Raw genomic sequence first — 12768 nt, forward strand, 5'->3', positions numbered from 1 at the left:
CCGCCGCCCGGGCGGCGAGCGTCGATTTTTCCATGCTCAAGCTTCCTGCAAGTCGCCCAAGCTTCGTGCGGTTCCTTCTTCTTGTGCTTTTCTAGGCCTTTCTGAGCTCTATATCCTTAGCACTTCATCTTTGCTTCATGTATTAACTCATTTTCTATCAAAACAAAGGGAATTAGTCATAAAATCATCAAATTCAACCTCAACTCTCTTATTCACACAACTTAATGAAAAAACATGAGTCCAAGCATGTTTCTAAGTCAAAAAAGGTGTATTTAGTATCAAAATTACATCACAGATAACGATATTTTAAATCGTTATCAGCACATTGGAGGTTCTAATTTAGGGTCTGCTTGCAGGTTTGATGGCGTCGCGGATGGAGGTGGTGAGGCGCTGTGGGGGTTGCGCGAGCTCAAGGCATGCATTAGGGTTTGTGTTCTGGGTTTGATTAGGGGTTTTTTGGGTTGTTGCACTTTTTGGGTTTTGTCTTGGAGGTCAGGAGGAGAAAGTCGAAAGGAGCTTCGCTGTTTGGATGTTCGACTGTGTTGCTTGCAGCGTTGCGATTCTGATGGCTATGACGTTGGAGGCTTGCGACGACGACGAATGGTTGCTCATAGTGGTGGTCCGATGCGAGCTTGGAGGATGACGAGGTTTTGATGGCGGCCTCGCGATGATGAAGGGAGAGCGGTGGCGGAAATATTGAACTCCTAATGTTACTGCTCGCGTTGGGTGGTGGCGCGATGAGGTTGCTCGCGTCTGGGTGGTTATGGTGGAGGTTCGTGATGGAGGATGGCGACAACTAGGGTTTCTACGGTGGTGGCTTCACGGTGACATGATGGCTAGCTGGCGCGGCATTGTGTTGGCAGTGCGGCATTGACAACGGCTTGCGGCTAAGGGAAATTAGGGTTCTGTGGAGAAGGGTTGAAGCAGATGCTGACATGGCAGGAGTGACAGAAAAATAAATTGACCTGGCACTCCACCGTTAGTCAGCTCAGCTTTTTTTTTAACGCCGTTGGTTTTAGAGGACGAAAAATTATGGCTTCCTTAAAGGGAAGGATCAAAATGTAGCTTACTTTGAAAGAGGGACTAAAAACAAATTTGCTTGATAGTTTAAGGAGTAAAAACATATTTAACCCATATTTTAATGCCTGTACTTATTGTGTATACGAATCTATTTTTCAAAGATACTATTTGGGATCTGTAATGACTTCATCACCCAATTTAAACACTGATCGTCACCTGAAAAAGAGACAAGGACCTGAAACCCATTGATCAATACCTATTCATTGCCCCCAATAACAGAGAACACTAAAAAACAGATTCAACATCCTTGCCACAACCATGTTCAACCTCCAACCACCCGAAACCCCAAAGCCATACCCAATAAAACATAGTACAAATAAGAAGATAATCGTCGGCGACATTGCCGACGTCGAGTGTGGATTCCGAGTAGAGGCGAATCGATCACGATGGCTCAGGATTCGCATAATGGAGTGCGTTTTTTCCCTCACCGGTAATGCCTTCGGCGACGACTAGGATTACCGGTGGCGACGTGACGATGAGCGTTGGTAGTGGCATAGTGTGGCGATTTGGTGGCGAGCCTTGGTCATGGAGGTGGGCACAATCCAGGAGTGGAGCGCGTGAAGGGAGAAACGTTGTAGGTGGCAACGACTCTTCCAGCAATGGTGACGACAGTTATTTCGGGCGGCCACGGTGGTGAGCAACAACACTGGTCAAAAGGAGAACCCTTTTCTTTTTGAAGAAGAGAAACCCTCTATTGCGGCTAGCTAGGAAGAAGAATGGGACAACCTTTTTTTTCTCGTTCTTGGAAGAAATCCCTAAAGAAAGAGCTTCTTACTGCACCAACACAGATTTCTTAGACAAGACGAAGAGTATCAGGTGCTTAGACAAGACGAAGAGATCAAATGAAATCCCTAATTTCCTAAAATAAACAATTAGACTTGTGTTATGTCAAACACTGCTTATTTAAATAACAAAGTCCACATAATCAAATAATACACATCAACATATTATTTGTACACCACGTCATCATCACTTAACGCTGTATGTGACAACTTAACGGTTAGGACAAAATTGGCTCAATTTTATAAATATTATGACTCAATTGAGACAGTTTCAAATATGAAGACTCACTTGAGATTCCCGTACATGAGGACCATCTGAGGGTTTAAACCTAAAAAAATATTATATTTTTAAAGGTTAAAGTTTAATAGTTTACCGGTTAATAACCATCACAAATAAAATTCCTACCAATTAAAATATTCCTAAAAAATTACTTATGTCAAAAGTTGGCCGTAACAATAAAAATTTAAAGGCTTAATACCCTATTTTGTCTCCAGTTTCGCTCGACAATGTGAAATTAGTCCATCCTTTAAAACGTGCGTCAATTACGTCCCTACTTAATAAAATTTATATCAATAAAATCCCTTCCGTTAAATCCGTACAAACGGCGTTAATTATTTTTCTCTCTCTTCTATTAACGTCGTTTGTACGGATTTAACGGAAGGGATTTCATTGATATAAATTTTATTAAGTAGGGACGTAATTGACCCACGTTTTAAAGGATGGACTAATTTGACATTGTCAAGCGAAACTGGGGACAAAATAGGGTATTAAGCCAAATTTAAATCTAGTATAGTTGTTAGAAAAAAAATTACTATTGATTAAAAATAGCCATAAAAATTACTTTTATTATATAATATTTATCATATTTTGACGATTATAATTTGTCATAAAAAATATATCATATTCTATATCATTTAATACCTATTAAAAATTTTCAACCATAAAAAAGTTGTTTAATATTTTATTTTTATTTTTCAAATTCAAAAAAAATACATAATTGTTTTACAAAAGAAGGTTGATCATCAATTAATTAATGATAATAATTTATTTATAATTAAGTTAAGAATATAAATTAAGAAGTAACTTTGTATTGATAAGTATTTATAAAAGGAAATATATGTTCATATAATAATATTGTATTGAGAAGTATTTATAAAAAACAATTAACAATATTTTAATTTTGTAAAGTAAAGTGCATTTATTTTAATTTTATATTAGAGTAATTTCTAACACTATATTATATATTTAATTAATTACAGGGTTAGCATTATAATGGGGTTCAGATTTTGAATGATTGATAAAAAAATGTATGCACAATATATTTAAGGGACAGGTGAGTATATTTTTGTTTTTTTAAAGGTCAACATTAAAAATGATGAATAGTATTTTTGTAATTATAACGAGAACTTGATGTTGGTTTTTTATTTATCTAACGCCAAAGCCAATTTAATGTGGGCGATCCTAACTTCGACATCTTTGGATGTTTATTTCCTCTCCTTCTGACGTCTTTGGATGTCTATTTCCCCTCCTAGTGACATATTTAAGGTCATTTGACGTTGGCTGCCCACGTCAAACTCTTTTAAAAATGGACCGTGTTAACAATGACAACCTTTTCACAACTGTTATATGTCAAAGGTTAAAATGATTTTTTTAGTTGAAAAAAAGTAATATAGGAAAGTGTAATCAGACTACACTTATGAATCCAAAAATATCATTGTCTTTTTCATTCAGAAAAAATGATTAATTCTCTCTTTACAATTCAAATTTTCTGTTCTCTCTTCATTCTTCGTTCTCTATGTAGTCCTCCATTCTCTTTACACTCTCAGTTCAAGGTGTGTTCTTTTTCTTTTCTGTTGAAGGTTTGACCTTTCTTTATTGAAGGTGCCTCGTTTTTCTGTTGAAGGTATGTCCTTTCTTTCTTTAAGGTCTCTCGTTTTTTGTTTTTGTAAATGAAAGCTCTCTTTTGTTTGTTCAAGGTCTCACCTTTTTTGTTTGATTTCGTTGATTGTATTGCGCGAAATGGAATTGTCCGGTGAGAGCAAGGTATATTTCGTATGACCTTTGGTTTTCCCCAATATTGTTTCGGTTTTTGCCCTTTCCTTTATTGTTAGAATTTCCTTTTATGGTTTTATGCAATTGTAATTTTTGTTAAATTTCAGTTCATTGATGATGTCGGTACATCAAGCAAAGAAATTTGTTACTCCTCTGTGAAAGCATTAGCTAATACAATTGGAGAATATTTGAAGGAACAAAAGAAACCAACACGTTAAAAACAACCTTATGAAGGAAGGACGATGAAAGTGTTACAAGAGTAGAGCTTGTAAAAACACGTACATTGGCTATCGTCCGAAACATGAGTGAATTTTGTATTTAGTGATTATTGGCAGTAGGAGATCAATGTAGATAGATGTAAATTTAGATGTAAATGTATTGTAATAAATATTTTGAATGTTAATAAAGTTGCAGGTTATTTCCTTTGTGATTGTCATTTTCATTTGAATTATTGTTGGTCATCGTTGTTGATCATTCATTAATTTTGATTTTATGAACAATTTTTATTCCATTTCAATGTCCTTCATAACCGAAATTTGTCAAGTCTATTGTGGATGAAAGTCCATTTTTAGACAAGACATGTCTTGGTAATCGATTACATCATTCCTATAATCGATTACCAGGGTTTAAATGGCTTATTTTACAGAAAGTAGGTGCGTACTCTCCAGATGTGAGAGTCTCATTCCCCAAGGTAGATTTTTCACATTAAAGGGGGTTTTTTGAATACTTTGCAATGGATAACACGTCTTGGTAATGGTTAATGGTGGGAAGTGCTTGTAAATAGTAGTTTGCCTACTCCATTATGGAGGAAAGATCGAATGTGGTTGTAAATCGTAGTGTGCCCAGCCCATGACCGTTATACTCACTCACCCATCTAAAATAAGAAACATGAAACAATAACTTGAAAGTAAACTCATTTAGAAAGCTTAGAAAAATTTTGTCTTGGGGAAATTAACTGCACCTAGTAAGTGAGCCAAAAATTACGAGTTAGTAGTAATTTGAAAGCTCTTTGAGTCTAGATTCCAACAAAACAAGAATAACCTCATTTGGAGTTCGGTGGAGAAAGTTAAGGACAAAACAACTAGCAAAGGTCAGAAAATTAGAGTTGGGGAGTGTTGTTCATCCAACTGGGGAGTATAGTTGAAGTTTCTATACAAATGGCTCCAAAGACTTTGGTAATCGATTACAAGACCCCTGTAATCAATTATCAGGGCAGAAAATGGCCAGAAATGCTTATGGAGCTCATCTAACTTACTTGAAAGCACCTAAATCACATTTTTTTCTAAACAATTCAATGATCTAACATGGTCATTGGTGCCCTAAACACCACTCATGACCATTAAATTCACTCACTCATCCAAAATAAGAAACGTGAAACAATAACTTAAAAGTAAATTTATTTAGGAAGCTTAAAAAAACATTGTTTTTGCACACATGACCGTTAAACTCACTCACCCAAATAAGAAACATGAAACAATAACTTGAAAGTAAACTCATTTAGGAAGCTTAGAAAAACATTGTTTTTCCATCCATGACCGTTAAACTCACTTACCCATCTAAAATAAGAAACATGAAAGAAGAACTTGAAAGTAAACTCATTTATGAAGCTTAGAAAAACGTTGTTTTTGGAAAATAACTGCACCTGGTACAATGGGCTAAAAATTATTATTAGGACTCATTTGAAATCTCTTTGAGTCTAAATTCCAAGAAAACAATAATCAACTCATTTGGGGTTCGGTGAAAAAAGTTAAGAGCAAAACAATGAGCAAAGGTTAGAGTTGACAGGAATATATATAAAACGCTAACTTTAAGGAATTAACTATACCTACTTAGATGTCCAAAAATTAAAAATTAGTAGTCATTGTTAAGCTTTTCGAGTCTATTTTCTAATAAAAAAAGAATCGCATAATTTGGAGGTCGGTGATAAAAGTTATAATTAAAATAGTCAATAAAGATCAAAGTTGACAGCACGTTATCTTGTACGTATATTTTTTCCTCTTGTTCAAAGATCTATTATTTATTGAAAATTCCTTTTAAAATTTATGTATTGTAATAACATTAGACGACATATTTCTTAACTAATAAAATGACAACGTGACTCCGTAGGTTGAGTTTGTTGTCCTCAAGGGTGGCTTTTTCCATCTTTTTTTATGGGTGACTCGTGTTGTTGATGGTTGATGGTCCCAACTGCATGAAAACTGTGTTTTTGGCAGTCCATTTTGCATCAAGGAGCCCATGGGGGTGTTTCCAGTAGGGGAGGTGAATTTCTTTAGAACTTGTAGGCAAAAATGGGCTGGTAATCGCTTACAGGGTAGTTGTAAGCGATAAGGCCAAAATGTGTTTTGTACAAAAACTTGACTGCACTCCTCAACTATGACAATGTGACTCCTCAAGGTCAGTTTGCTATCCTAAAGCGTTCTTTAAGGGGTGATTAATGTTATTTAGTCCATTTTCTTATATGGATGACTAAGTTTATTAATAGTATTTAGTATTTGCACCATTCATTGTTAACAATGAAGTGTATTGTGGTTCAATTAGACAACTTTGATGGTCAAAGTATACCAACCTCGACACTGCAAAAACCCAAAACCTTCGACAAAGGACAAACCTTTTTACTCCTTAATGGAGAACGGGACAACGAGACAGTGGTAGAGAGGTGCAATGCAATAAGGAGTGAACGTGACAATAGCGCCAATAAAAACAGAGAGCGAGTGCCAACGAGAACAGATAAAGAGAGTTAGAAAGGGGGAAATGTGATTATCGAACCAACTTCAACGGCGATGGGGAGCGAAACATCGAGAAGGAGAGACAAACGATGAGATTAAATGAAACCGCCAAATGGTGGGAAGAGAGTGAGAGCTCGCGATGAAGAAGATGGGTATGGGAAATGAAAATGAAATGAAACCGCCAAATGAAATGAAACCGCCAAATGAAATGAAACCGCCAAATGAAATTTCCCTTCCAAAAACGCCCTCGAGGAGAAAGTTCCACTTTTTTGAAAATTTAAACAAACAACCCAATGAAAATGCACCACGTATCGTTGTCAAAAAGTTGGCAAATATAGATTGTCAGCAAAACATTTTCCAAATGAAATAGAAAAGGCTAATTGTAGTAATTTGTTTGTATGCAAATATTAGACTTCCTATTTGTAGTATTTATTTGATAGAACATAATAGGTAAGATAAGCATGTAGTTTACCATTACAATTATCCAAAGTAATAATTATATCAATAATAATATATTTATACACTTCCTATACACGAAATATATCAAAAGAGGCAAACTGTTATACAAAACGTCTAAGTATATCCACACACATAATACTACACTTTGCGTATCACTTGACAGTATCTTCTGACTCCATCAAAGAAGGGTTATCACCTATATCATCTTTTGTTGACACCAAATGGTGATCATTTCCAAAAAGATTATAACACATACAAATAAACAACACAAAAGCAAGGGTAAACTAGTATACAAAGAAATTAACATATTATAATTTAATATAAGAATTCATATATCAACATTCATAAGAACCAATCAAACACTTGATCATATCACAATTTAATCTCTCCACTCAATGATTCAGATCCAATGTTGACATAGACTTCGTTGAAGGCTTCAACCATGGTAATATTTATACTCTACAGATTCATAAACAAGAGGGTAACTCGACCTACTTCCCCACAAGGTTAATCTCCCTTTACACGACCCAAAGGGCTAAGATAAAGACATCTTGTCATTCTCTTTGCCACTTCATTCACTCGACATGAGTTGAATGGTTGGTAGAATATCAAGATACCTTCTCTCCGAAGTCTAACTATCAAGCATTCACCACAACTTTCTGGAACACAGAATCTCTCCTTGAGATTCTTCTCACAACACCCATATTTCATTCTTACAACATTCTCATACCATTTCAAAAGCATCAACAATTATCAAAACATATGCATCGTAAATCAAATCACACAATAACATAATTTTCTTCTCACTAACTCAGCACACACATTAGGGATGGAAAACGATTTGGAGACCCTCAACAATGGCTCGTCAAAGGTCCAAAACCCCCAATATAACTTAAAGAATGTCCAAAATTGACGTTTAGAACCCCGAATTCGAGATTCCGACAATTTCGTTATTGTTAGACGACTTCTTACCAAACGATCTACCAAACACTTACCACCAGACAATTCCTTATCAAACGCTTTACTAGACGCTTACCACCAGACAACTCCTTACCAGACAACTCCTTACCAGACAACTCCTTACCAGACGACTTACCAAACAACTCCTTATCAAACGACTCCTTACCAGACGATTCCTTACTAGACGCTTATCATCGAATTTTTATTACGAAAAGATGTCAATTAAGTCTTAAATGGCCCCAAGACAATTTCCAAAACTACAAACTTTCCCCAAAACCATGATTTTAGAATTTTACCTGTTAAAATCCTCATTTTATGCCTAAAACTCACCCTTTATTTAATTTATTCCAAATCAAAGTTGTGTAAAATACATCAACTTAGATTCACTAAACCTACATTCATAAATTCATCAATAAATAACTTTTCACATTAGTAAACCAAACTACACACCATCATGCATAAGTTTTGAATTCAACACACCACCTTTTTCAAGCACCCAACATACCAAATTTCATGATTCAATTAAAGTTCACAAATCCATCATCACATCATCATACAAACATCACATATCACATGCATATACAATCCAAACTAAATAAACTAGTTTCCCTTATCTGGTTGACGCTTTGACCGTTCGAAGAACTCTAAAATTTCTCCAACGACTCCAATATGTAAATTGGATACGAACATTCTGTTAGTAAATAATGTATAGTCATTTATAATAGATCACTTAGGTACATGTTGTCAGAACCCTTAAAACCCCAACTTACTGGAGTACATGTGTAAGCGAAAGGGTAATTGATTTGATATATGTCCCAATATGTAAATTGGATATGAACATTTTGTTAGTAAATAATGTATAGTCATTTATAATAGATCACTTAGGTACATGTTGTCAGAACCCTTAAAACCCCAACTTACTGGAGTACATGTGTAAGCGAAAGGGTGTTTGAAATTCAGAAAGTGGAAGACAGGTGTGTGATGCAGATTGGACGAATGGTTTTGACGGTAGGAGTAAAACTTAAACTTTTAAATTTTCGTGCCACTTCTCTGCATGCACCATTCATCTTCAACCTTCTGAATCTCCTCCTTCTCTCTACCATCTCCACCTTCTCTCTAAGAAAATTTCATATTTTCTTCTTCCGATCACCCCTTAGGCACCGTTTGAACTCTCCCGGCGTCAAGGGCTTTCATTTAAACTGATCGAGTTGTGGTTCTAAGCCGATGAGTTACTTTCTCCTTAGCACGTTCGTTTCATTTTACATGCAAACCTGGATAAGGTTTCATGAGTGGACCATCTTATTCTGAGTATTTCTGGTCTTCTGTATGGTTTAGTTTCTTAAAGCGTGACTGTCGAACGCTAAGGTCTCTAGTAGTAGTGAGCTATATTCTGCATCTGCGACCGTTCGGTTACGTTTAGAGGTAAGGGAAGCTTATATAATTTGATTAAGATTCTTGTTTTGAACGTTGGTTTGTTTGTATGATACTTTGTTTGATTATTTGATGAGTATGAAATATGCGTGTTACTGCATGTTTGGACGTGTGGATTGATGATTGATAAATGGTGTGAACTAAGTTGAGATAGGGTTTGATCTTCAAGCTACAATATTCTGAGTAAATGTTGTAGTATAGTCGAGTGTCATTAGTGATCGTTCGAGAGTCAGTGTTGACCGTTCAGTTTTCCTTTGAGCGTCCGTCTAAACTAAATTCTTCTTCTGGAGAGAATTTCGTTCATGAAGATCGTTTTATATTATTAGATATATTTAAATGAGCGTTCAGCCTAAGTGTAGTTCTCCTTTAGGTTTCCTAAACAGTTTTGTTAATGTATACTATACTACTTAAAGTCGATGTTATCGTTATTTTTCATTAAAAATAAGTGTGGTGCAAGTGTGTGTGTGTGTGTGTGTGTGTGTATATATATATATATTCATTCATTTTATAAGTTTAGGAGTGCTAGGTCTTGGACCAAGCGTTCGGTCTCAGTAGCGCTCGTTCAATAGTGTACGGTTTCTGCAAGGCTCGGTCTTAAACCAAGCATTCGGTCTCATTTCAGTAATCTACTATTACTGTTGTTAAAATAAGAGTCGTCAGCCAAACTCAATAGCGTTCGTTTCTTCATAGTATCTCACCAGTTATTAGTATTTGGTGTCAAACAGTTTTGGTCTTTAAAAGGTGTTCGGCCTAGACTCTTAGTACTCGGCCTAGGCTTCGCGGCGTCCGGTTTGAACTCTTAAGGGTCTGTTTATTGAAATAGATAAATTCGTAAATAGCGCTCGGTCACGTTAGTTTCTAAGAAGTGTTATTCCATTCGGACTTGTGCTAGGATGAGAAAGTGTGATCTTATTTCAGTTGAATGTATTGATGATAAAGTATAAGAGAATTTGAAATGTGATGCGAATGAAATAGTTTGGTTATGAAAGAGTATTCCAGGGAGGAATATCTCAAAAAGTGGTTATTGATTGGTAAAGTATGAATGTGGGCAAAGCTTAGCAGGCGTTTATCCTGATATTCTGTGATTACTCATTCTCACGTAGAGAGGAGTAAGCCATGTGTAAGAATGGAAGGAGGTCCTAGTCCATAAGGTTAACTTGGACGGAACGGGTTAACCTCGGGTGGCAGCTGTTGAGGGTATCCCAGTTACTACATCACCCGGGTGCACAAACATCATAGCTACACACGATTCATACAGTCCAAACAGTCAGAGTCAAGTGGTCAGTCTTTGTATGCCATGACGTATGAATTATGATTTGGTTGTTGTTTGATTTAATCACGAATATTGTATGCTTTTATTGAAACAATTAAATTACATAAGCTTACCCTATTTATCATCTTGTCTGTGTTGTATGTTCGGTTGTATGTCCTGTTGCAATGATCATCCGTGTGGATGTGAGCAGAAGGAGAAGAGTTGCTGGAAGAAGCACTGGAAGAGGTGGAAGTGAAGGTCGAACTTTAGGAACTTTCGGTTAGTTGTTGGCCTCTTCTTTTGTAGGACCGTTTGGTATAAGTTTATTTTGTAAATCGTTCGGTCTAGTTGTAGTTAGTGTGCGATTTTAATTCTCTGACATTATGTAAGACCGTTCAGCCATAATAGTATCTCGTTATGTGTAGAACTGATATGTAGTATTATTAATATTGATTATTTTTGTATATGGTTTTATACTATATTTTTGGAATGTTAGACATATGAAATTGGATTTGTCAATGAGTTATTGTTTTTAATAACTTTCAATAATTCATCCATTTTTACAATATACTTATATAGTGATAATTTTAAAATATTAATTGATATACCATTAGACTATCAACTTTTTCTAATATGATAAAATTATTAATATTATTATCATTATTTTCTAAAATAAATTACTAGTTATAAAATTACAGAAAAAAATTAATAATGCTTTTGAAAATTTGAAAATCTCTAAAAATATTTTAAGTATTTTTTTATGGATTCAAACATTTAATAAATTTTAAACGATAAAAAATTATATATTTTGTGATGCTTTTTAATAATCAGAATGTGATTAAAGATCGTAAAATAAAAATAAATTTTGTAGTAACTTTAAACTTTTAAAATTTCTTTTAGCTAAAATACTAGCATTTAAAGTATTTTTCTCACACACCATTTTTATAATTCTAACAGTTATTTAATACATAAAAAAATATTTGTAACAATTTTTAACCATTAAAATTCATATTTTTTTTTATAATGAGGATATTTTGTTCTTCTACAATAATCCATACAAATTAGTTTTAATTTTTTTTTGTTGCCGTTTTTTGTGATTTGAATTGAGTGTCAGAGTTTGCTATGCAAAGTATACATGAATGCTTAACTACGTTGGCTACTATGATAAAGTTTTGCACTATTTTAAAATCTTATTCTCAATTTTTCTTTGTTCTTTGCTTTACTTTTTTTGCACATATTTTCAAATTCAGTTATAATTTGATTTGTTAGTTCACATGATCTAAAAAATTAGTTTACTCTCTTATTACAATCAACTCTTCAACTCCACCCGTCAGCCTTTTCAACGTCCGTCCTAGAGGGGGTCGGACGTCTATAATATAGTAGACGTTCGGCCCCTCCAGGATGGACGTTCAAAAGGCTGATGGGTGGAGTTGAAGAGTTGATTGCTTCAGCCTTTTGAACGTCCGTCCTGAAGGGGCTGGACGTCTATAATATAGTAGACGTCCGGTTCCCTCTAGAATGGACGTTCAAAAGGCTGAATCTTCAACTCTCCCGTCAGCCTTTTGAACGTCTGTTAGAGGGGCCGGACGTCTACTATATTATAGACGTCCAGCCCCCTCTAGGACGGACGTCTCCATACTCAATTATTTACATTTATGCCACCGGTCAATTATTTACGTTGGGGTTTTGGTGGACGGACGTCTATGGGGTGACGTTAAAGGTCAATTTTGCACTAGTTTAAATCATCAACTTGGTATGCTTTATCTCAATTTTACTGGCTACCAATTTTTCAACTTTTTAATTTCCAACAAGTTTTTCATTTTATTTTACTAATCACACTTATAGTTACATAGTTTGTTTTACTAGGCTACCATTCTTTCATAATTTTTTATAACACAATTTTTCGTGTATTTTACCATATAGCCTTTTTATTTATGTATTTAACTAATTTATTAAAGGGTTAAATATGTTTTTCGTCCTCAAGTATCACATGATTTTAGTTTTAGTCCCTACTCAAAACTTTGA

Source organism: Vigna umbellata, chromosome 5, assembly GCF_029865625.1.
Source record: "Vigna umbellata cultivar VRB3 chromosome 5, Vumbellata_1.0, whole genome shotgun sequence".
Classification (NCBI taxonomy): domain Eukaryota; kingdom Viridiplantae; phylum Streptophyta; class Magnoliopsida; order Fabales; family Fabaceae; genus Vigna; species Vigna umbellata.